Source organism: Mustela lutreola, chromosome 7 (assembly GCF_030435805.1).
Source record: "Mustela lutreola isolate mMusLut2 chromosome 7, mMusLut2.pri, whole genome shotgun sequence".
Taxonomy (NCBI): domain Eukaryota; kingdom Metazoa; phylum Chordata; class Mammalia; order Carnivora; family Mustelidae; genus Mustela; species Mustela lutreola.
This window is the reverse complement of record NC_081296.1, coordinates 104,758,715-104,784,365: the sequence shown is the minus strand read 5'-3', so window position 1 is coordinate 104,784,365 and position 25,651 is coordinate 104,758,715. Positions and strand designations below refer to the sequence as shown.

General features: G+C 49.1%; 3 long non-coding RNA genes across 5 annotated transcripts in view; 1 reads left to right on the top strand and 2 right to left on the bottom strand.

The window, feature by feature from the left end:
- Positions 1 to 7,543: 7,543 nt before the first annotated feature.
- The window catches only part of LOC131836531 (uncharacterized), a 34,211-nt gene continuing 16,103 nt past the window's right edge, over positions 7,544 to 25,651 (bottom strand). For 2 of the 3 annotated variants that reach the window (XR_009355656.1, XR_009355655.1), the window contains one exon: positions 7,544 to 8,507. This is a non-coding gene — a long non-coding RNA (uncharacterized LOC131836531). Of the gene's footprint in view, positions 8,508 to 22,348; positions 22,414 to 25,651 lie in introns of those variants that run through there. The other variant, XR_009355657.1, reaches the window with a different exon arrangement.
- LOC131836532 (uncharacterized) lies at positions 15,323 to 16,765 on the top strand. The gene is made up of 2 exons (XR_009355658.1): positions 15,323 to 15,961; positions 16,626 to 16,765. It is a non-coding gene; the product is annotated as an uncharacterized LOC131836532 (long non-coding RNA).
- LOC131836534 (uncharacterized) lies at positions 20,349 to 22,357 on the bottom strand. The gene is made up of 2 exons (XR_009355660.1): positions 22,321 to 22,357; positions 20,349 to 20,486 (listed from the first exon to the last, which is right to left on the bottom strand). It is a non-coding gene; the product is annotated as an uncharacterized LOC131836534 (long non-coding RNA).

Below are 25,651 nucleotides of genomic sequence, written 5' to 3'. Positions count from 1 at the left end.
CGGGTGGCCCAGTCAGTTAAGCATCTACCTTTGGCTCAGGTCATGATCCCAGGGTCCTGGGATCGAGTACCGCATCAGGTTCCCTGCTCAGCAGGGGAGTCTGTTTTTCCCTCTCTGTCTGCCTCTGCTTGTGTGCTCTCTCTCACTCTCTCTCTCAAATAAATAGATAAAATCTGAAGAAAAGAAGAAGAAAACCGATGTCTAGAGCGGAGAAAAGTGGTGCACGATCCTGTCAGACCCTAACGAAAGGCTTTCTGTGTTGAACAACTCTTGTGTGTGCACAGACACTCCCATGAGAAAGCTGTATGTGAACTCTCCTTCTGTTCCCCCAACTTTGCCTTCCACTTGGGAGCTTGGAAGACAGAAGGGATGGGGAAAGAGGACAAAGGCTATCTGAAGGCTCTGCAAAAGTGGCCCACTCACTTTATGCATCTCATCAGGCTGATCTGAGCACACAGGGCATTTTGTTAAGCAGAGTGAGGGCTTGCTGCTAGGAATCATCTGTGTCCTTTCTTTTTCAGCTGATAGTTCATCACTTTTACTATTTTCCTCTCACCATAACTGATGTTAACCCCATTTTTAAGAGGCTGAATCTGGGACCCAGTATTTTGCTCTGGGGGGATTGTGCTGAATGAGAGGCTTGGAGACAGGCTGCAATGTTCTGAAATGTCCACTCTGTGCCCACTGTCCACAGCACATCAGCTATGAAGGCCCCAGAAACTTGTGTTCAGGGGACATAGAAACGGTTTCCTGGGCAAGGAAATGTGTATTTTCTTTCTCATTTGTTCAGCAATGCTTTGGGTTGATTTTTTAGAGTTGGCTACAAAGAAGATGATGATGATGATGATAATTATGGGACATGGATTGCAAGCCATTCGTAGAACATGTACGGAAGCCTATGCTGCACGAAGGCAGGCTCCTGAAGAACACACATGTGCGCCTTGCTTTGGGGGGCAGAAAGTCTAAATGGGCGGGTCAGACTAAATCCACGTGAAACAAGTTGTCAAGTGAGGTTTCTCTAAACTCAAGGTGGCTTTAATTAGGATTTGCTGTTACTAAAAACAGAATTGTTTCAAGAAAAGAAGGATTTATTGTAAGACCCCACGTGCTCAGCATTGGAAGTGACAAGAGGACAGGCGAGCCCCCTGTCACTCTCAGGGAAGGCCCTGCCCCCTCTCCTGGGGTCCCTGCTCCTCTCTCTAAGGCCACCTCTGCTGTTCCTGTGGCTTCTGTTCTCTCCCATTCTCAGCTTACTCAACCAGAGCACCCATCTGCCCTGACTCTACCTCTAGGCCTCCTTTCAGCCCTAACGACCACCCAGGTGGTATATTCCTTCCTTTGCTAGTTACTCTGTAGTTCTTTCTATTGTGATTGGCCCAGCCCCTAGGCTTCGGTGAGCCTGCCTTTTGGCTATCCTGGGGTCACTTGCTAGACCTGAAGATCCAGTGAGCTGTGGCCAGGAGAGTGGATCATAAGACCACCTTAAGGGCCATGGGCAGGTAGACCCCTAAAAGTCAGTATAGGGGCTATTGATTATAAAATTAACTAAAGATCACGGAAAAGAGAAATCACTTTGAGCCAGAGAGAGTAAACAGAACAGTGAGATGACTGGGGTTTCAACATACAGCATTTGAGTCATGGGGAGAAGGGGGAAGCTGAAATTCAGAAACGAGTCCTGTGGCTGATGGGTTGACCTCATCACAATCATTCGTTTCCTTTCCCTGTGAAAGGCTTACACATCCCTACCCAGGTAACATCAGACTTGTGCTTCTTCAATGTTCTTCAAATATCAGACTTGACACTTCTGTCAATGGAAAGTAAAAGGGATCTGTGCCATTTCTAGGCAAAAGTTTTGATGATCACGGGCGCCTGGGTGGCTCAGTGGGTTAAAGCCTCTGCCTTCGGCTCAGGTCATGATCCCAGGGTCCTGGGATTGAGCTCCACATCAGGCTCTCTGCTCACTGGGGAGCCTGCTTCCTCCTCTCTCTCTGCCTGCCTTTCTGCCTACTTGTGATCTCTGTCAAATAAATAATTAATTTTTAAAAATCTAAGGAAAAAAAAAAAGTTTTGATGATCTGCTCTCTTTTCCCTATGCACTGAGAACAACACTGTCCCAAACAGGGAATGTCCCATTCCTTCACTTAGGTCCCAGAACGACAACAGCTTGGAGCAGAGCCAGAGCAAATCCATGATGAATCTATAATGTAAATAAGAAGTCAGCCTTTATTGCATTAAGCTTGAGATTTTGGAGTCATGTGTGATTCAGCACAGCCTAGCCTAGTCTGCCTGATAGGAAGATCACACTCTGTTCAAATAAATGGGAGAGAGAGTGCTGGAGGCAAAGAGGTGATGACAGGTAGGGACAGGAACCAGATGTCAGAGAAGGAGGACTTAAAGCAGGATAGCAAGAGAAGGCCTGGAAAGAACGAGAAGACTTCAAGAGCCATTTTGAAGGAAGATGTACCAGGTTTTGGGAGCAGGTTGGAATAGGGAATGAAAGAGAGTAAAAGTAAAAAATAATTTTTTTTAATAAAAAATGTATCCCTTATTTACTAGCTTATCGTAGCTGGGAGTTGGAGCCATTTTGAGAGAAGGATATCCTTTTTAAAAATGGAACTTAAGCTGGGTGGCTGAGTCAGTTAAGCATCTGCCTTTGACTCAGGTCATGATCCCAGGGTCTTGGGATCGAGCCCCATATGGGGCTCTCTGCTCAATGGGGAGTCTGGTTTTCCCCTCTCCATCTCCCTCTCCCTGTCACTCTACCTGCCCATGCTTGCGCTCTCTCTCTCTCTGTCAAATAAATAAATAATTAATTAATTAAATGTGGAACTTAAGGTAGGGCGGACATCTAGCTAGTGATTTCCAGCAGGCACTTGGGAATGGGGTCAGGACTAGAGATAGACACCTGAGAGTCATCAGCGGAGGTGAGAGAGTTGGGTCAGTTTTTAGAACCTTGTCTTTTGATCTGTAAATGTAGCAGGTTGTGAGAAATGGAACACAGACACCATATATTGAAGAGAGAAAGCAATACTAGATGGAAGAAAGAGGAGGGACTAAAATGAAGACCTTCTAACAGCATCATTCCCTGCCTTGGTTTTGAAGAAAGCACATATTTGCATTTTCTCTTGCCTAGAGGGATCACCCAAGAACCGGTCCCTCTCTGAGTTTCCTATAGAATCTCTCTTCTACCAGAATGGTCTTCCCAGTACCCTAAGATTCCCAAAAAGTACATCCGGAAGTTCCCATGGTGAGATTCTCATGATGGTGACAGCATGCACATACTTTCATTTAATCCTCCTTGAGAGCAGTTGCTGCTACGTGAGAAACACAATTGCATCCATTGTTCCTGTTGGCAGAAACTGACTTTTGGCCCCAACTTCTTCATTTTCTTCTACTTCCTGTCCCTTTAAGAGACTAAGGAACAGCTGGAGAGATGAAGTTGTTGGCTCACAAACAATAGTTCTGAAAGTGCCTCCAGCCCTCCCCCAGCTGCAGCAAATGAACTTGGCATTGTTAAATACCGGGAGCCATCTTGGCCTCCCTGAGCGGAACCCTAGCCGCTAGCATGCTCCTATGCTCCTGGTATATATATATATCTCTCTCTCTCTCTCATCACTCAAATCACTCAAGCCCAGCTCTGGCTTGTCTGCTTGAAATACCTCCTGAAGCAAAGGTAGAGCTGTATTCTTGTTGTAGCTTTAAAATAAGCTAGGAAGTTTCCTAGGGGGCTCTGAATCTACACTTCAAGGGCAAAAAAAAAAAAAAAAAAAAAAAAAAAAAGAAAAGAAAAGAAAGAAAAAGAAAAAAAAGAGAAGAGAAAAAAGTAAAACAGGCATTAACCTAGTTTAGCTGTATTTTAGGAAACAAATTCTGGGCACAGGAAAGCCCGTTATGCTTCCAGCTATAGGTTTTCTGGAGAGAAAACAAGACCGAGCTCACTTCTGAGCATATAGGGTAGAGTGCGTAGGATAGACTGTTGCATAAGTACCCTCCAGTTTTGGACCGTCCAATGAGAAAGCCTGTCAGAAGGAGCGCTTGCGACAATATTCTGCGGCATGTGTGCGCTTGTGGGAGACTTTTTGCTCAGGCACCTCTCAAAGAGCGTCCCTTGGATGTGTCTGTTGGGCAGACAGGGCTGGGCTGCTCCACAGCGGGAGTGAAGAGGGGTGGGGAGGACCCGGCCTTTCCAAACTGCACGCAGAAACTCCAGCCCGCCCGACCCCATCCCCAAGAGGGGAAGCTAGAAGCACAGGAAATCTCCTTTCCCTTAAGGGGGGGGGGGGTGCCCTTAAGTCACAGAACAGCCACCAAAGAGTATTTCCAGTGCTAAAGCTTCATAAGGTTTACACGTGATGCCTCTTGCCGGTTAGCACCGGCGTGTGCCGTAGGCTCTCGGCTCTGTGAAGGGAACCTGTGCGTTCTAGCGGCCTAGCGACTGCTACCCTTTCACCCAGGCCTAGAAAGACCCCAAATCCTGCACTAAAGCTCCCCTTTTTTCCCCTGACTTGCCACAGTTTCATCTCCTAAAATAGTGTAGGACAGGGTCGGGTCTTGTGTTGACTGGTAAACTGGGATTTGCCTTCATCTTTCTCTCCTGTTCTCTTTCCAAGGTGGGGGAGGGGGCCAAGAAAAAACCCCAGTGTTTTTTATCTTACTCCGCACCAACAAACTAGCAGGTTAAAACAAGAGCCACGGATCCTCTCAGTTTCTATGAAGTGGGAATCCAGGCGTGGCTTGGCCGGTGTCTTCAATTCACAGCCTCTCTGAGGTTGCTGTTGGCAGCCGCAGTCACCTGAAGGCTCAGGTGGGGAAGGTCTGCTGGGGAGCTCAGTCACGTGGTTGTCAGCAGGCCTGAGCTCCTCACTAGCTGTTGGCCAGCGACTGCAGTCCCCACTGTGGGAGCTTGTCCAAGCCTGCCTGCCCCTGGCAGTGGGCTTCCCCCAGATTAAGTGATGGAAGAATAAGCGAGAAGGGAAGAGAGAGAGTGCGCCCAAGGCAAATGCCACAGTTTTTATAACTTAATCTCAGGAGTCCCATCCCGCCTGCTGTATTCCATTATTCACACAGACCACCCTTGTGGGAGAAAGGCTATGCCTGGGTGGGGCTGCCATCTTGGAGGCTGGCTACCACACCTTGTTTGGGAAAGAAGTGGGGCAGAGGGTCTTGTACTGAAAAGGTCAGTGGTATGAACTGGCTAACGAATGACTCTTTTATTAACTAGCTGAGTGTCCTTGCAAGTTCAGCATCTCTGTTCCTTATCTCTGGGTCTTTCTTTCCTTTAACGTCAGGTGTTCAAATGAGCATGATCCCTAAGTGCACCATGGTCTGTGATTCTCCTGGTTCGAGGTTGGTGAGGGGAAGCGTGGAGAAGGGAAGGAGTGGACAGAAAGGAACTTGGGTCTCATGAAGCAGCCTCTGCACGGGACCCCAGAGATGGCTCAGGCCCAGTTCCACCACAATCAGGATGGATGCCCAAGTCTTGTCACTTGCTGAGAAGCTCTAATTTAATAGCTGATGCTCTGTTTCACCAAGGTTTTTAGACCAGATTCTGTGTAAAAACAAAGACAACTGGGGGCACTCAGAATGAGAAGAGGGTTGCCCAGGTTTTGAGAGCTGGTGCTGGTTTGTGTGTACTTTGATCCAAGTACAAATGTATGTGCTTGATACATTTGATGGTGGGTTCTTCCTCTCTAAAAGTTTTTCAGGGTGTCTGCAGGGAAGTGGCTTTGGGGACCATCATTGCTTCCCTACGTCCCCCTTTCTTTTTTTAAGATTTATTAGAGCACGAAAGGGGTAGGGTCAGAGGGAGAAGTAGACTCCCCACTGAGCAGGGAGCCAATATGGGACTCGATTCTGGGATCCTAACCTGAGCCAAAGGCAGATGCTTAACCAGCTGAGCCACTCAAGTGCCCCTGCCTCCCCCTTTCTTATTCCACATCCTGCCCAACCATTCCAGATCTTTCTACACATGGGTGATGGACCCACTGGACTTCAAGGAGCATGTCATTCAGTGGAAACCTGGGAACCTTGATGTGCAAGCATCTTTGAAAGTCTCTGATGGGGCTGGTCCCACTAGGGGGGAGCTGCCAGCTGAAGGAGCAGGCCCAGGCTTGGCTCCGTCAACTTGCCTTCGTCTCTTTGGGTTTAGCTCTGGGAAATAGCAGCTCCTCAAAATCAGAGATGCATGGACTTGTACAGTTTTTGAGCCAAAGGACTCGCTCTCAGAGATGACTTATCTACTTCAGTAACGGTCTGGGGCATTCCCTGGAAGCTCCCAGGCTTTATGATTACCCATGTAATTTCTTGGCATGGCTGGTGACGCCTGAGTCATCCCAGGAAACATCCCAGGTGTTTATTCCCAAATGGGGAGATTTATTCCTCACGTTTTGAGCTGTTTCTTTGGGAAAGCTTCCAGTTCTGTGGTTCTCATTATAAAGCTAGAATCTTGAACAGCTTTAGGAAGCCCCAGCACTGAGGGGGAAGTGCCCAAGACTGCCAGACCCACAAGCAAAAGTGGGGGCCAGGGGCAGGATCAGTGGGTTCTGCTTGAGCTGGAGACTAAATGCTGAATCCTCAGCAAAAATTAAAGAAGCCCAGTTAGTGAGCATTATTTCCAGAGCCAGGCAATATCAATAGTTCATTCTGCTACCCTGAGAACACCTTCCATTTCAGACTCAAGTCTGGAGGCGGTCTCTGTCATTTGAGTTGACTTGAATAAAATAAGTTGTGCTTCCATGTTATGAGTCCTACGGCTCTGTCCCTTGGACCAGGGCCACCCTACTGAAGACCCATTTTCCAGCCTGAATACATTCAGGAGACCTATCTCTCCAGGGCTGCCATGTCTCTTTTGACCAAGCTCCTCCCGGGGACGTAACACTCACCTTCTTTCGCTTCTCTCCTCTCCTCCTCCCTCACCCTCTTTGGTCTTAACAGGACCTTGAATGATTCTAGATTGGGGAGTTCAGAACATTCTTACAATCAGAATCTAAGATGTAGATGGGATCTTGGAGGCTCTCTAGTTCAACCTTAAACCTCTCCCCTGATCAGAAATCTTCAAAGGTCCGGCTTCTGAGAGACACTTTCGATAGGGACAACACTACGGCACTAAGCCACTCCTTCTCTTTGGATGACTGACTGCAGAATTCATATTCATACTGACCTTCTTACACTGAAGTTCTCTTTGAAATCTCACATGGATTTATTTTTGCCTTCTGAGGCCACCTAGACTATTGCTCCTCCTTCTCCATAGCAACCCTTCAGGTGTTTGAAGAAAACTGCTGCGAGATAGGGCAACGTTCTACCCAAAGCATACAGTTTGGATCTGGGGTGGGTCCCTGATCTGCCACTATCCATTGTAGGTAATTTTGAGAGCGTCCCACTGCCTCATTTGCAGGTAGTAACCACTCCTCACTGTCTACAGTGGTGTGTTGTCTGCTCCCAAGTGTTCTTCCTCTCCCCTCTGTTTGCAGTAATCTCAAGTTGGTCGCTTGAAATGAGCCGGGGTGGGAGTATTGACACCAAGGAAAATAAGTGACAAATGCCCTAAAGCAGAACTTTTTAATGATTTTTTTTTTGTTTTACCTGCATACTACTTTCCATAATCAACATAGTTGTAATGATCACATAAGAGTGCAAGAAAACGTCCTTTGTAAACCATAAAGACTACAGAAAAACTAGATATTAGTTCTTTCGAAAGCCTGCTATGAAATCGCCCCCAGTGAATCACACTCCTGAATTCACATTTTAATGTGGTCCCTTTTCACATTATATTTGGACGGGTCTTATGGCTTGCTGGGTCCAATAGAATGTGACAAAAATTCTAGTCTCAAACCTCAAAAACCTTGTAACCTCCCCTTTCACTGTCTTACTTCCTGAGATGCCTGGGCTAGCCTCCTTGAAGATGAGAGCCAGGTGGAGAAGCAGGTTGACAGGGCCCAACAAGCAGAGAGGCATAGCCAGTCCACAGCCCTTCCAGTCACCCCAGCCACCATGACAGACCTGCCAGGGAAGCAATCATGGCTCCTCCAGTCCCAGTCAACCCGCTTGCACCACCCCACCCCACTGCACCACGTGGGGCAGAGAAAAATCTCTCCAGCCCAGACTGCAGAATCCTGAGCAAATGAATGGTTATTGTTGGTTTAAGCCACTTAGTTTTAGGTGTGGTTTGTATACAGCAATAGATGGCTTATTAAAGTAATTCTCATTTCAGGCTCCTCCATGTCTTCTCTGGTCCAAGCTAAACTCTTCCAGATCCTGGACGGCATCCTGGTCTTTCTCTGGCTGGGCTCCATTTGTCAGTCATAGGGTGGACACAGCGCTTACCCCTGGTCCTCGGACCAGGCACGCTGAGGGACGTCTGCTCTCTGCGTTCTGGATCCTTGATAATCATCGCAGTCAGAGGGTAAGCCAGAAGTTTTGGCACTCACAGCTCACCCTGAGCTCATTTGAAGCCTTTGCAGTCAACTCCAGCCCTCAGGCTGTGAAACTAAGCTCTCCGATGCTGACCTCTTAAAAAAAAAAAAAAAAAATCTAAGTACAAGAGTTTATAGTCCTTACCATTGAACTTATTTTTTTCACTTTCAACTTATTTCAGTCTTTTGAACTCTGGATTCCAATTTGATTTTAATTTTTGCAAAAGAATACCGCATTTCCTTATATACCTATACCCAAACCACTTATGTCTAGACCCAGGCCCATCCAAATACACAAAATACACATGAGCCACAGCAAGAGGCAGAAACTCCTTTTGGAGTAAATAGCAGCTGGGGTGTCTCCCTAACAGTCACTGCCCACGATGGTGAGCCTTCTGCCCTCCCTCCCAGTCTCCTCTCACCATCACTTCCTGTTTCAGAACCACAGCTCTGAGTTAACCAAGTGGGGTTTATTTTTTTCAGACAAGAAGCTCAGAAGTAGGGAGTCTATGACCAGAGAAGAGGTCCCATGATGCCACTGGAGATCAGGCTTCTTGCGTTTCTAGTCATCCAGTCTCACTGGATGGTTTCAAAATGGCTGCTCCACCCCTAAGTGTTGCATATGGGGACCAGGCCGGAGTGGGACAAGAAGGGAGCAGGGAAAAACGCAAGACACGTGCCAGAAAGCTTGCTCCCTTTGATTAACAACTGCTCTCCTGGAGACCCCGCCCAGGAGACCTCCGGTTACCGTCATTGGCCAGAACTGGGTCACGTGGTCGCTCCAGCTATTAGGAAATCTGGGAGGGTGAATATTTGTAACTGGACACAAGGCCACCCTGAAAAAAATAACTAAGGTTCTGCAGATAAGAAAGAAGTGGAAAATGAATAATGAGAGGGTTTATATAATAAGAGTTTGCCACACTCACCCACGTACACTACACGTTGTCATCTTCGTATACCAGAGATATGCCAAGCTTAGTGAAAAAAGGTTGCAGAAAATGAGATGTGGTAGTTTGCAAAAAAAAAAAAAAAAAAAAAAAAATTCCTCCCATTCCTGTCCAAGCACCTCTTTTCGATGTGACTGACGTTCCTCCCATCAAGAGTCTATTTCTCCACACCTTGGCTTTGAATCTGAGCCGCTCTTGTGACTTGCTTTGGCCAGTAGGTTGTGGCGAAAGTGATATTATGGGATTTCCTACCTCTTACCTCTAGAGAACGTTCAGCTTCTAATCCTGTCCTCTTAGAACTCAGTGCTACATATGAAGTCTCCAGGTAGCTCTCCTAGGAGAGAAGCGGCCCTACAGGGAACCAGCACCAACTACCGGAAGTGTGAGTGAGCCATCTTAGCCTGTACAGACCCCCTCGTGCCTCCAGATGATCAACTGCAGAGGTCACCCCTGGAGACCCCCTGCTGAGCTCAGCCCAAATGATGGACCAGCAGACTCAGGAGCAAATAAAATTGTTTTAAGACCCTGAGTTTGGGGGTAGAGGATGAAAGAGGTCATTCATTTGGGGAGTGCAAGTAGAGTGGATGTTTGTGGTGGTGTTGGATTCTTGAACTGACCCAGATCTGGTTTTTAAACTTTGTTCGTAGGAGCCCTGCATGGAGGCCAAAGGAACTGCTCCCCAAGCCCTCATTTTATCCAGGACGGCTTGCCTTTATCTATTTTGCAGATCTTGATTCTGGGCAAGATTTTATTAAAGACTGAATAACCACTCAATTGGATCCTCTCGAAGTTTCCTTTAATTCCAAAATGTGGCCATCAGAGTTTTAACTATTTCAAAGTTGTGCCCCCCACCCGCTTCCTGTTCCTTTCCCTTCTTGTGTCATCTTATTTATTGCCACCACATGTCATCATGAGAGCTCCTGGTATTCCCTCAGACCCTCCCCATACCCTACTCCATATCCAGCACACGACCCTCCCTGCCCTTGTTGAGGCTTCTTACCTGGGTGGGGGAAGGGAGCTTGTGTTTTATCCTGAGAAACCAAGGCTAAATTAGGAGAGAATGGCAGAATCTGCCCAATTCTCAGAGGGAGACTAGAAATGGCTGCAAGTGAGAGCAGAGAGTTCTAAATGACACTTGCCCATGAGAGGCAGGGTGAAAATTAGCCCTTTAATGGCAACCATTTTCCCGAGCCTTCTGTGTGCCATGAGCCGTGGCATCTTATTTCTCCAACTCCTAACAACCTGGATAGGCCTTTGCTCCCACTTTACAGTTGGAAAAAACAGATTCAGGGGCACCTGGGAGGTTCAGTCGGTTAAGTGTCTGCCTTTGGCTCAGGTTATGATCTCAGGGTCTTGGGATCGAGTCCTGCATCAGGCTCCCTGCTCAGCGGGGAGTCTGCTTCTCCCTCTGCCTGCTGCTCTCCCTGCTCTGGCTTTGTCTCTCTCTCTCAAATCTTAAAAGAAACAGATTCAGAAAGTTTAGGTAAGTTGTGTGGGGTCTCTCAAAAAGGAGTTAGAAGATGTTGAGAGCATGTGAATAGTGATTGAGTTTCCTTTTAAGCCTCTTTTGTGTGGTTGACATTAAGCTATTTCTGTTTCTTTTATGGTTTGGTTGATTAAATCTTTTCTCCTCTCTCTTTTTTTTTTTTTTTTTTTTCTTTAAAGAGTCCATGGGCCAGAATATCCTTCCCAGAGGACATCTAGACATCTAGACCTCTTTAGGGAGCAGGAAGCTAGACAGATGTTGTAGCCATGACTGTCGCGGGCTGCTCCTGAGATGGTCACACGTTCTCACTGCCTTCCTAGGCTTCTTTTGCTGGGGAACTGCTCCTCCCCCGGCAAATGTGGACCAGTGGGGCTGTCAGTCACAGTACCCACTCCCCATGCCCACCAGATATGAGCCCCTGTGGGTCTCCCATTCACTCTAACAGCTAGTGATTGTTGCTGTCCTCCATGTCACCTGTGAGGTCATACTCTGTTTCGGTCCAGTGTTGGCTCCCTGAGAGTTGGGCCATGCAAACCTGTACAACCATCACATGGGGGCATAAATATGGACTCTGGAGCCAGACTGCCAGGGTTCAAAGTCCACTTCTGCCAAGTGGTATCTCCATGGCCTTAGGAAGACCACTTATCTGTGGTCCCTTTGCGATGGAGAGAGTAATTGAACTAATCCATAGGCTTTGTTGAAAAATATTAAATAAGGTAATATTTGTGACCTACTGAAAACAGTGACAAGCTACTTACATATTGGATTGAAAAAGAAAACATCCTGCCGATCTAAGGCCTATGACCCAAGTGAAGCTGGCATCCTTTCCTGGGATTGATTTTCAGAAGTGGAGAAAGGAAGCTCTCTTTCTCTCTTTTGTGCTTTTTTTTTTTTTTTCTCCTATGGGGATTTCTAAATCGGGGCTTCTAATGGCCACAGTCCTCCCCACATGACCAAGGCATCTCTGCTGAAAGAGAATGAGGGCAACACACAAAGACCAGCCGAGACCAGCAGATGGGAGAGCTGAGAGAGCACCTGGCAGATTGCATGGCCTTTTCTGTGAGTCCTTCACTCTCTCCCTCACCTCTGTAGCTGCCCAGATACTCCTTCAGCTGCAGGAGCTGGCCAACGCTTCTCTTCATTTTTGTCTAAGTCATTCGGTTTATTTTCTGTCCCTCGAGACTAGAACAGTCTTGGCTCTTCAGCTGCCTGGGATTGGGGCCCTCAAATTCAAATGCCAGTAGGAACCAGTAGGTCCAGTGCAGAAAATCCCTTCCGATGGCTAATTGTGTATAGAGAAGTCTGTTCCGCTATTACACACACACACACACACACACACACACACACACACACACAAAACAGCAGTGCAAGGTCAACAGCACCTGGCCAGGTGTGAGGGCTGTCACGGAGAGTGGGGGGTGTGGAGAACTGTCAGACATGTACTCTGTCTACACAGTTTGTTCTGCCTTGAGAGTCCTGGTGAACCAGATTTTCCAATTATTTGATCCTCCAAAAGAAGCCATAAATCTATAACGCTTCCAATCTGTAAATCCTGGATTGGATTGAATTTCTAACAATATCGTGTGAACTATTTGTAGATGAATGTGCCCCCAGGATTCCAGTTACTTCCCCTAGCTGGTCCCATGCCAGGGTTTCCCCCTGGGGTGGATGACCCAGGGAGTCTAGATAGAACCAGAGTCCTGGGACTCTGACAGAAGTCTTTCTGGATTCCCTTGCTCTAGCCACAAATCAGAGCTGGCCTCTATGCAGAGGGATGTCCCCCCTCCCCCCCCCCAGTGTCCCAAGCTTCTTTCTTAGGCTTCTTCCCTGCAGGCTAGATTTGCATTTGTGTTTGAGGGGGGAGGGGTGGAGTGCTGACAGAGGGGGCCTGCAGTCCCAACTGAACCCACAGCACTTGGATGTTCCAGTTTCGCTTGGGTTTCTAGGGCCTACCGTGGGAACATTAATGGCCACCCAGGCAAATAACAGAGTGGGAAGCTTTTCTGGAAGTCTCTGAGGGCAGAGCTGTGGTGGCAGCTGTCCAAGTCTATGCTTCTGTCTAGCTAAATTCCCAGTCCTTTTCTGAGGAAGGCTTGGTGCTTCAGAGGGCAAGGGGAACCAGCTACCTGCCTGGGGGAACAGCAAGTAGGGGTCTGGGGCTCTTCTTGGAAGGCTTTCATTCTGCTCTCTTCTGGAAAGTAGGAGAAGTCTCTTGTACGCTCTAGTTCTTAGTGCACATGGAAACAGTCTAGAGATCGGTCTCAGAAATACTCCAGGAGTTTTGAAGATAAGCGTTGTTTCTATGTGAATGAAAAGAGATCTTCTGATCCCTTTCTGAATAAAATGAGATGAGCGACGAAGCAGAGAGGATTGGCAGTAAATGCTCCCTTTCCAATCTGGGAAACAAGAAGAGGGAGTCCAGAGGGGCTGTCCTGGGGACAGCCTAGAGGTACTTCCCTTCAGGGCCCAGCAGCAGCTCTATCCCAGGCACACACATTTGGACTCAATTCACCAGAGAAAGGCCAAATATCTGGGATGGTCTTTTTATCAAGCTAAAGAGTTTCTGGGGTTCTAAAGGAAATTTGCAAATGCCAAGCCCAGAAGAGGGAGCTTAAGGCTTTGTCTGGAAGCCTCTTGAGATTTTGCCCTAATTTAGAATCCATGAGGACTGCCTGGGCTGCAGCGTGGTTTCCTGCTCCCTTTTCCCAGCTTGATTGTCTCAGTCCCCCATGGACAGCTTGACCTCTGCGGCTGCTCGAAGAACACTGCTGCACTGAACTGGAGTAAGACGCACGGGAGACGAATGTATTCGTCATCTGTTCATTCAATAAGTGCTTCCATGCCCAGGTGCTGTCAGAGTGGTTTTCTGGTGGCGGTGGTGGGGCTCCTGGAGCGATGCCACTCCGCACAGCCCTGGATCTGTGGTCCTGTTTAACTGGGGCAGGACTGTTGAACGCTGGCAAGCTAGAAAACTGAAGACCAGCCCAGGGGATACAACATCTTGTTGCTGCTGAGGACCTGGCTTCACGTGGGATGCAGGCATGAGTCAGGAAAGTCAAACCCATCTCCTGCCATGAGTTTAAGGCTTCTGATGAGCTGGCCAGCGATCTAGAATCTCCATTCCTTGACATCGGTAATTCGTGCAATATTCCTCTGTTCTTCGTCACGGTCCTCCTTCCCCAGGGGCTCAGCCTGCTTTCTCCTTGAACTTCACACCTTCTTCCCTCAGCACTGCCTTCTGCTCTCCCAGCTCTTCCTGCTTTTTGAGACTGTACCGACCCCCATTCCTGGTCCTTTTGTTTCTCCCCTTGAACTCCACCCAGCATGAGTGAGAGGACAGCCGGGTCACGGGAACAGTGCCCTGCAGCAATGCTCAGTTCTATGCACCCATCTCCTGCCCCCCACACATACCAGGGAACCTCACTCTCAGATCCCTGCTTGCCAGCTTCAACTGAGTCCTCAGATCCTTTAAGATGACTGGTGACACATGGAAGGAGGGACCTGGATGGGGATGAAAAGATGAGAGGTGGAGTAGTGGGAGTGGGTGAGCTCAGCCATATATTGGGGTTGCGGGGGGTGGGGAGTGGGGACTGTGGCCAGCAATGACCGTGCTACAGAAGGGTCAGACAGTGACCTCTGAGGAAAGGCTGTTGGATGAACCGTCAGGTCACTGATGACCCTGGGGGAGCTGAGAGCCTCGGAGCGCAGGTGGGAGATGAAGCTGTAGACACAAGAGGTTCCTGTAAGGGAATTGGGCTGGAAAGGGAGGGCAATCCTTAACAGTGGGAATGCAAGCGCAGCTGAGAGTGTTAGAGACCTACGTACCGGATGGTGTGAGCTTGGGAATGTCACTGAACAAACTGAAGCCTCTATTTCCTCCTCTCTAAAATAAATGGAGGAGGCATCACCTGCTTCTTTGGATGAGTCAATGGCATGGAAATCTCTGTGCCCCTGATGCATAATACGTACCCAAATCCCTATCTTCCTCATAGTGGCAGGCTGGTGGGAAGAAGCCAGTGGAGAAGGGAAAATTAAAGATTCTGGAAGGGTGGTAATTGGTGGGGTGGGTCCTAGAGGTGGGAGACAGGAGAGGATGAAGGGAACCTCCTAAGGGAGGGGGTACTATTCTTCTGAGGCAGGAGGAAATGAAAGGATGCAGGAAGTTGCAAATCCTATATGTTGAGGCGAAGGGGGCAGAAGTCCCAGAGGTCCGCGTCAGAAAGGGTCTACTGTGATCTGAGAATGATGTCGCCCTTCTCAACCTTCAGTTCTCCGGGCTCCCTATGCCATCAGACCAATTAAGTATTTGAAGAAAGTTCTGTCCATAAATTGTTTTTATAGACTGAATGTCAGTGGCTTCTCATGTGGTGTGGTTTCTACACTCCCATCCTCCTAAGGGATCCTGCCAGGATGTTGAAGTTGGACCCAGAGCTAAGCCTCAACATTTCAGATATGGCCTGTCCCCGGACAAGCCCAGGGGGTTCCCACCTCCCTCTCTAGACACTTGTGACTCTGCCATCACAGGCAAAAGTTGTTTGGGTTTCCAGCTGCGAATTCAGCTCTTGGTTCACTCTGACCTTGTAGTCAACAGAAACCTTTATGTCAATTTCACATACAAGACCGTCAAGGAGGGCTTCCCTCTTGTTCCTTTTTAAAATCTTTTTTCTTTTAATCACAAAGTACAAAACTCTCCTTTTATTCCTTTAAGTTTTATCTTCATTGTGACCCATCCTTCTAGACTTTCAGATTCAGTTCCCCTGCCTCAGAGGAGGAAGTTACATTTCAGACCTGTCAGGTGACAGCACCATCCACACAAAGAGTCTTTGTTGCTTCCAGCCAGACGTCTCTGACTACCCTGGGGACAGCCCATGGCTGCGCAGAGAGCCTGCCGGGTTTGAATGCCTGCAAGAACGTGCAGGGAAGGTGGGTGCTACCCTGGGCCAGAGATATATAGGACTTCTTTGGAGAAGCAGGCCCCACCCTGAGAATTGGAGACACGACTTTCAGAAAAGGTTCTGAGCAACATCTACTGTCAAGTCCAAAATCACTGCTGGGAAATGAAACTAAGGGCACAGAAGGTTGATGCAGATGCGGACCCTTCCTGATAGCAAATGAGGGTAAGATTTCCAGATGGCACTGGTTGGTACTCAATATACATTGAATGAATAGAAAATGGAAGAGTCACCGAATGAATGGAACACAAAGGTGGGTGATTTTGAAGCCCCCAATGATCTAAGCCATCGTAAACTTGGTGCAGTGGGGAGGACAGTGGCCCCTGGGGTAGGGATAGCAGCTGCCCAAGGCACAGGGTGTTCAGAGATCACAGCTGCCCTCAAATTTTTGATCTCCCAGGTCTTCTGCTGTCTTGTTTTACTCTCCCCTGGGTATTTAACCCTGTCCTCTGTCCCCTTCCTCCGTTGTTTTTTCTGGGAGGAGCTCGTGTAAAGATGAATTCAAAACCAAACAGCCAGTTTGAAAGGACAGCCCTTTTACTCCCCAGAAGTCCCAAGGAAGATTTAATTAAAACCAGTTCTCGGGAAACTCCATGTGATTCTGATATCACTGCTCCCATCAGCACAGTGGGCAAGGGAGAGGGGGAGCTGGGAAGAAACAAATGTGGTAGCTTTCACCTTGGAGAGGGTAAACTGAGGCAGCTCAGTTAGGATGTGGGAGGTGATGGGAACAAATAGAAGGCTGCTGCTTCCAAGGCCAGTGTTCTGCCTGTGATTCTTCAATCCCCAGCCCAGGTGACCTACCCTGACTCCTTACCATCTCCTCCAGGAGCAGACATGGGAATTCAGAAACCAGCCTCTTCAAAGACAGAAGGACAAGCACAGGAAACAGAGCCTCCAGCTTTGCTGGATCATTTTTTGCTTTGTTTTGATAATTGACATGAAATAAACAGCGTTTTGACTTGTAAACTCTTTGGGGGCAAGGATGGTGACTTTTTCATCTCTGTGACCCTCCACTGCACTTAGATCAATCCCTTATACATAGATGTGTAATAAATATTTCATAAAATAAGTGATAATAAGTGCTTTTTCTCCCCCAGAATACTCAGGCCTATATTCCACTGATATTTACTGAGCTCCTACCAAGTGCCAACCGACATTCTAAGAGCTCTGCAAATGTTAAGTGGTGAGTGTGGAAGCTGGGGTCCTTCCCTGAAGACCGTTCACGTCATGGTTGTGCATGGACTTGTGCATGTCCATTGTCTCTCGTTCTAGGGAGCTGTAAGAGGAGCTCTGGGATCAAACCACCTTGCATAGAATCCCACAGCTCACTTATTCATAAGTGGGCCCTTCCCATCAAATGGTAGCAAAATCTACCAAGAAATACACCCCACTTCTATTTTTTTTTCCCTAAGAAAGCTGCTGCTTTCTGATCTCCGCTGAGACAGGGTCAAGTAGGGACAGGGCTCTTTGCCTGCTCTCCGGCTTCCTGGGGCTCTAATGCCATTGTTAGTCTGGCCAGCACTGATGAACTGAGATGGGATTGGAGGCCTCACTCCCTGAGGGCAGTGACCCCTGAATATCAAAGACTGGTAATGATGGGGAAGGTTTCCCCAGGTGGTCCTAGGTCATTCTCTTAGGGCCCCCAATTCTCCATTTTACCTTGCTTTTTAAAGAAAAAAAGCAGACCCTTCCAACATGGAGCTGGCATACAGACGAAAAGGTGCCTTCCCAGCCTCCCTTGCTGGTTCCATCTTTACGCCTGTGCAGTGGTGGAAGTGGAAGTGGTGTGGGGGATGGGAGGGGAGGGACAGTGGGGAAGGGAGGAGCAGAATGCAGATGCCCCTGCTGGGGATGGGGAGAAGGTGAGAGGGAGATACTGGGTTTGGACAACTTCATGAAGCCTGTGTCCAGATTTCATTCACACGAGAAAGAGACAGATTTCTGTCTTGTTGAAACCATTTAGGGCTGGATGGTGCAGCTGTCAAAAGCAGACTCTCAGGGTGCCTGGGTGGCTCAGTGGGTTAAAGCCTCTGCCTTCGGCTCAGGTCATGATCCCAGGGGCCTGGGATGGAGCCCCGCATCGGGCTCTCTGCTCAGCGGGGAGCCTGCTTCCTCCTCTTTCTCTGCCTGCCTCTCTGCCTCCTTGCATCTCTGTCTGTCAAATAAATAAATAAATCTTAAAAAAAAAAAAAAAAAAAAGCAGACTCTCCTTCTCTGGCACCTGGCTAGGCCATGGGGCTGCTTGTCCCACCGATGGTCTGAAGGATTCTGTAAGTGGAACACTTGCCCCAAGAATTGTTTTCCAAGTCGTGGATGGGGGATCCAGGTCACGAGGCTGGTGGAGATCTGCTTGGACTGGGCATGGGGGTTCAGAATAGGTTCAGAATAGTTTCCGGAGGGATTCTCAAGGAAAGGATCCCTGGGGAGAAAACCTCGCTCTGGTCTACAGATATCTGCAGGGCCAGAGCACGTCTCTCCGCCTCCTTTCCAAGGGTGTTCCCAGAAGCACAGTAGAGACTGGTAAGAAGGAGGGAGGGGAATGGTTTCAATAAGTAACAAGAAAACAGGAAGGCAGCATTTTCCAGACTCCAGCATCTCCACCAGCTTCCCTGTCACTCTTCCCCCTGCCTCTCTTTTCTCTTTTACCTGGAGAAACACATCTTTGTTGGCTAGAAACCAGTATACACTTTGGCCAGCTAGCAGTCAAGTCTTTTTTTGAAATTGAAGGCAATATAAATTCCGAATCAATGGACTTGAGGAAAAATGACTTATCAGTTCATAGAGCTGGGGCTGAAGAAGTCCAGGGGCCTACACAGAATCAGTGGGTTTCTTTCTGGGCTCTCTCCACCCAAGCAACAGCAAGATGGCCACGAGCAGCCTTAGGACCCCTCGTTTAGGCTCAGCAAGCCCTGCCGAAACCCAGAACCGCCTTCCCAAGAGTCTCAGCAAAAATCTTGAAACTGACTCCTCTTTGAGGGACGTAAGCCTGAGTCTGTCTCTGAATGCACTGCTGATGGGCAGGTGGATGGATGGGACCTGGCCAGGACCAGATCATGTGTCAGTCCTGAGCCAGCGGGAGCGGGGGTGGGCCTCATCAGGGCCTCCTGCACAGTGAGCAGGCGAAGGCCAGCACCCCGAGAAAAATCGGGACAGTGCAGAGCAACCAAAACAAAGCATTTAAATCTGTTACATCCAGGGGCACGTGGCTTTCATAAATCCTGTCCAGGAGGCAAGCCTGGCTTACTAATTTCGGTGTTCTTCATTAGACAAACACATGGGAGAGACCCAGGAAGGGAAACTACAAGGGGAAGGGAAAGATGGAGCCTGTACAGATAGGAATTCTTGTTCTCCAAGCTAAAAGCAAGAAGGGGTAAGAAAGAGAAGTACTAAGGGAGTGGCCATTAGCTGAACCGTGGCATGGAACCTCGGCACTAACTGTGTAGAGGCATGTCTTCTGAAATTGTAATTCACTTATTTGAAATCACGACTCAATCTCTCCAGACACAAGAGCTGGATGCAGAGAGCTGGGAGAAGGGGAACTAGGAGCCTGCACTGGGTGGGCTCAAGGGGAACCCCAGCTCCCTGCAGATCCAGCCCAGTAAGCTGTGCAGTAGATCTCACGGCACTCAGTGGGGTGAGAGTATGCTTTCAACCCCCCCCCCCCCCAAAAAAAAAGGACAAGAAGCCTCAAGGAAACGCCTTGATGACTGACTGGACTCAAGGAAGATCCCAGACCTCACAGCTGGGAGTGTCCTGTCTGTGTCTGCAAGTTGCCCCAGCTCACATTTACAGATATGAGAACCAGAAAGGCCATATCTGTCCCCTTCCTTGCAATGATTCCCAGAGATCCAACTAGTGAGCTCATGGGCTCATTGCACGCCCCCCATTCCCAGTCACTGTCACCCTAAAGAGCAGGCATTTGTGAGTGTACTGCGGAGGAGGAAGCTGAGACACTGACCTGCAGTGTGGGGTCTCTTCATCACCAGGACCACCCTTCCTCCAATAAAAATGCCCAAATATGCCATCACATCCCCGGCACTGTGTTGTTCCTTGCAGAAGAGTGGGAAACGGCCAGAGCAGCAGCACCAAGGTCCCTGCAAAATTCTGCTGCCCTGAGAGCAGGTCCTATGGCCTCCGCTGTCTGCCTAGGGCCAGGGCAAGCCTTGGGTGCCCACTCCCGGAAAGAGCACCTCTTTTTCCCTTCCCTGTGCCACCGTGGGTGCCTGGATCCCTGTGGTTCAAAACTGGATTGGGAATTGTTTTTTTGCACTCTGGTGCTAAGAACTGAGGATCAGGACCTTGAGTTTATAGCACAACCTTTTCTTACACCATTCCCTAAAATTTGTAAAGATTACAGTCAGTTCCCAGAAAAATCATGACTGGGGACTTATCTGGTCCAACCTGGAGCAGACATGATGCTTTTCATGGAATAAACCAAAAATAATCCTCATTTTGAAAATTCAAGACCAGAAGTCTCTCCCCATTTAAACTTTACAGACTAATAGAATCTGGGCCGCAGGGTTAAACATAACAAATGACATACAGTAACAAATGTTAAAATAGTATAATGCAAAAGCATCAGAAGCAGCAGCAGAAATGTTCTGAGGCCTCGGTTTAATTAATCCAAGTTGAACATATGGCTTTGGTTACATGTGATTCCAGGCCAGAGGCACGAAAGCCAGCGTTCCTGCAAGAGCCAAAGGAAAAGTTGCCAATGCAGACCATGGTGCAAGGGGTGCCCCTCCCCACCCCCACCTCAGGGGTGCATGGAGCACCCACCCTCTCTCTTCACTCCTGCATCAACCCCAGTTCCTTAACCCTGTCCTTGCAAGACTGTGATCATTTTCGAAGTGTGAGTGTTGTCTTACTCATTTTGGAGTCAATGATGTGCTTGTGGAGAGAATGAATGAATGCTCAAACCTAAATGAATGGTGGGAGGCAGAAGGGAAGGACAGCTTTAAGTAAGTAAACTTGCTCTTTCCTAGAAAATTCTTGACGTCCCTGGGCAGAGCCGGCTGAACACAAGGTAATAAAGACTCTTGTGCTATTATTTAAGTTATTAGAAAAGATGAGAGGATGGATCAAGGTCTTTCAACTGGAAGGAACAGAGCCTGATTAGTTTCCCTCCAGCATTTTGGGGTTGATTTGAAGGTCACATGCAGATAAGAAGGTAAGGGCCCTTGACCAAAAGAAAAGGTCTAATGGCAACCCAGGACAAGCTCACTTCCTGGGAGGAACAGGAACAATAGAACCTATATGGAGCCTGACAGTGTCCTAGATGTAGGTCAGGAACCAAGAAGTCTTTCAAGATCAAACACTGCTTTCAAACACAGACACTTCAGCTCTCGGCCAGATGAGCACAGTCTCCATCCACCTTTGGCCTTCAGGCTCTGCCACTGCTCTTCTTGCTGCTTATTTAAGCTGATGCTTCAGGACCCCAAATGCCTGCCTTATCTGGTTCCTTTACCACCAAGGGTTCCCTCTAGGATCTCCTTGTCAAGTTTGCCAAGAGAGAGGATCTCATGAGTGTAGATGGGCAGAGGTCCCACTGGCCCACCAATCAGTAAGTAGGCTGCTGCTTGGACCAGGTGCCCAGCCCAGTGTGGTGAGGTCCCAGGCATGGCTCTGGGCATGGGCAGAGGTTTTCTGTGGGGGCTGAAAGCAGAGCAGGTGTCTTGCAGGCCATAGCCCTCAGCCTCTGATCACAGACATGTCTGATTAAACTGAGGCGGGAGGGACCACATTACTTGGAGTACTGTGTTGTTTGTACACTCTTGACTGTCCTAGTGTGTTTCTGACAATCACAGAGAGGTCTTTGACTCTGCCAAGTTGGTGAGCACACATCCCAGGTCCCCTTGATGTCATGCATCTCCTCCACTTGGGTCTGAAAATCAGCAATGGGTGTTGAGTATGAATTCCAACTGACAGTGGATTGGGGGGATGATAGAGGAGGAGGAACATGAAGACTTGACAAGAGGTGATGAATAAGTGCCTATGATTTAATTACTCCATTAATGAGAGAATCTGCAGGGTAACAAAGCTGGTTTAAAATAGGAGAACAGAGATGTTGTGCACTGAAAGGGGTGCTGAAGGCTGCAAAGTTTGATACAGAACTGGTTCATGTCCTACAGGACAACAAAACTATAACCTTTGGGGTTATTTTTTTCTACCAGATAGAAATCATTTGCATCTCTACTGAACAGAAGAGTCATTTACATTTTAAATTTCTACACAGTGTCATCTAATTTTACAGAGTTATGCATGCCTGGACTCCAATTAATAGTAAATATTAAGTCAAAATTACCTTCCCCTGGAGAGCCAGAAGACCCCCAGGTAAGCTTAAGACATTGTTTTACTATGGAAAGGGCTATGTTTACCCTCCTCCCCTTCCGCCAAGTTTTAAAAATTCTTCTTAACAGAGAAAAATCAACCACATTTTGCTTCAGTGTGTTAAAGAAGGGAAAACGATAGTAAATGTGGGCCGTCTAACGTCCAGGGAGTGGGGCAGGAAGGTTCTCTACCTGGGTTGGCTGCTCACCAGCAGCGAGACTGGACCTCAGTGTCCTCATCCATGAAATGGGGCTGCGGGACGGCGCATCTGGCACCACGTCGGCCTAAAAGTCATTTTCCAAATAAAAAATTGCACCACTCCCCTCCCCGCCCCCCCTTACCATACTAATCCTGAGAGAGAAAGAGGAAGGGGAAACAGCACAGAAGCCGTTCACGCGCAAACCTTCGGGGCTGGGAGAGGCGCGTTCTGACTGCTCCAGGAAACCCCAACCTCACCGTGCGCAGCCGGCCGGCTTCAGCCCAGGGAGGGACGCGGGCTGACGGACCGCGGTTCCACCTCTGGGTCGGCAGGCAGGGGGGTCGATGGCCGCCCGGCCGGTGCCGGCTCCTCCCCGCAGGGACTCAGCGCGTCTGGCCCCGCCCCCGCGACCACCCGCCGCCTCGCGGGCGCCCCGCCAGACTCTCGCTGGGCGACGGAGTCAGTGAGCCACCCCTGTTTTGGTAAACACACACTCTGCAGTTTCAGGCAACACTTGCCGGTTGCCATGGGCGTTTTCTCTTTTGACAGAAGCAGGGGCTCCGGAATCCCTTGATTTGGAGCTGTGGGCTGTGGATGTGGGTGTCTCCGCTACTTTACCCCAGAAGGATGGGGGCCGGGCGGGAGGCTGTGCCGCCATTCTCACGGTCTTAGGTCTCCTGACCTTGGCTGAGCACCAGGTGTGTTCACCAGGCTTGAGCCAGGAGGCATCCTTTTCCAGGTGCGAGGACTTCCAGGTAGCTGAGCGCCTTGCTCCTCGCCCTCCAAGGGCACAATCCTGAACACAATCCTTTTGTCATCTCCAGAGTAGATGGAACCCTGGAGCCCTGGCTTCTGGGAGCCTCTGTCCGGGTCAACTCAGACCAGACTTCCTGAAGGCCCGGAAGGAACCATGCAGGCCTCCCAGCGAGAGGAAGCTAGGAATCTGGAGACCAAGGAGATAGCAAGGAGGTGTTTTGGACCTGCAGACAGTTTAGAGAAACTGCTGAGCACTTGTCCAACCCCTGCTTCTCGGTGGAGGAGGGGAGTGCTGAGGGCTTTGGGGGGCAGAATGATTCTTCTAGGCCTACTGAGGACAGGCTGGGCCCCAGTGCCGGGGTGGAGGGGCTGGGGGGGGGGGTGTCTTAGCTCCTCATGCAGAAAATGCCCATAGCACCTTCCCATCTTTGGGAAAGCTCCAAATGCCACCACCTATATCCAAATACTCCTGAGATCCAGGTGTCTCTTTAGGTTGAAGCCACTGCTGGATCTTTTCCTAAAATACATAACCAAAAATATGAACTAGTTCCTTGAGATGTAGCCGTTGGGATGTGAAGAGTTTCATAGTCAATATTATGCGGGGTTGGGGAAATGGTAGGTTAAAAAGGGGGAACAGAATTTCCTTACGATGGTACTTCTCAGAACCTTTTAATACAGAAATGAGTGGTCTGAATGATCAAAATTCCCCAATCTAACTGACAATGGAATTCTTTCTCTTTGGGACTCACCTTGAGGGGCCCACCTTGGATAACTCTTGGCTACACTGTAACCCCCAGAACAGCCTGGGGTGATCTCTGTATCTTCTACCACGTGCAGCAGAGGGGTGAGCCCTCAGAAGGCCCTCATGTTTTTACTGAAGTGAACTCTGGCAAACCAGAGTGTGTGAAGCTAGCAGGAAGGAGGCCAGAGGACCCGGAAACCACAGTGAAGATGACCTCACAAAGAAACCAGTGTGGTGGGGCTCCTGGAGGGCTCACAGGGAAGCACCCTGCTTCTGAGGGGGAGCAGGCTGACAGGCGCCTTGGGCTTGCATGGTTTGGGGAAGTGAAAATAGCTCCGGTGGTTGGGAGAGAAGCATGTGTGGATGAAATTATTCAAATTCTGACAGATGGATTGGAGGTCTCCTTTCCTGCTGGCCTGGCAGCCTCTGTGTAGAAGCCTTGCCTGGGAGATGGCTCCTGGCAGCTCTGGGGAGAGGCTGAAAATGTAAGCCCAGGCAGACAGAATGGCACGGTAAAGCGACAGCCACCAGGTGCTCAGGAGGGAAGTTGGAAGCCAGAATGTTCCTGGAGCTGAGATAGGACCATCCTGTTGTGCAAAAAACAGAGCGGTGTGTTCGGGTCTGAAGGATCAGGTTTCTCAGAATGGAAGCGTGACCTGTGCACGCTGAGCTTCAGGCTTTGCTCCAAGGTCAGGGGGACAAAAACCTGCTTCTTCCCCTCCAGGAGGATGCCACCCAAACACACTCAGTCCTCCCAGGGCCAGGGCAAGGGGCCAGGGCCAAGGGGATCAGCCGCTTCCTGTGAGGAACTGGGTGAGCAGCCCTGTGGCTCTCAAGCTCCCTGCACCTCACCCACACCCTCCCTGGCTTGTAAATCAGGTTTTGCTCCCTAAGGGTGCTCCATGCCAGTGAAACTTATCTCTGAGCAGTTAGTTATAAGCTGTCAGTTCTTAAAATTTTCCAGTTTAACTGGACTGGTGGGTGCCTGGGGGCCCTGTGTTCAAGATCCCAGCTGCAAAGGAAGAAAAGAAAAGGAAGTTGGTCCCCACTTCCCCAGGGCTGCTGGTCTCTGTGGGTCCTGCCTCAGCCTGCGGGACAACCCAGAGTGGTTCCTCCCCACCCCCAAGCCTGGCCAGCTTTTTTGCTCACGGGTCACAGTCCAGCTTATTAAACTTGGATGACAGTAAACCAATGACTAACTGGATAATTAAAGCCACAAGTCAGGAGGCCTGGGTGGATCCCTCCTCCAGAATCTCCAGTGGCCTGTTCCACAGGCAGACGCTGCTCGCAGCGTGTCCTCCCCACAACCAGGAAAGCTTTTGTGAATTTTAAAACCCTCCGAGCGACCTCCACCACTTCTTGCAATCACTTCTCCATTTATCCATTGCTTCATGCCCCCATGCCACCGTCCCTGTCCACCCCAAGGAAGGAGGAAATCGAACCCCACTCCCCCACACTGCTGCGTGGACAGGAACATGACAAAAGATTTCCAACTAAAACCAAAGTTACTCAGCAGAGCTTCCTGCCCGGCTGGGCTGACGTGCTAGAGGACACAGATCCCTCCCCCACCCAGTTCTTTCTCTTCCATGCAGCTTCTCCGCTTCAGTCACTTGAGAGCCTCTCCCCACTTTCCTAGGAGGGTGGAGGACACCTTCAAAGCAGGCAAGCCTGCACGGAGAGCACCCTGGGTTGCTTCAAAGACGGTCTCCTCCAAGTCTGAAGTTCTTAGTGAATGCCTTGCCTCCATTTCTGGAACATGAAGCCCTACTGAAGTTTCCAAGGTCCCCAAAAGCATTTCTGTGCTTCCTCCTCTAATCTAGTGCCC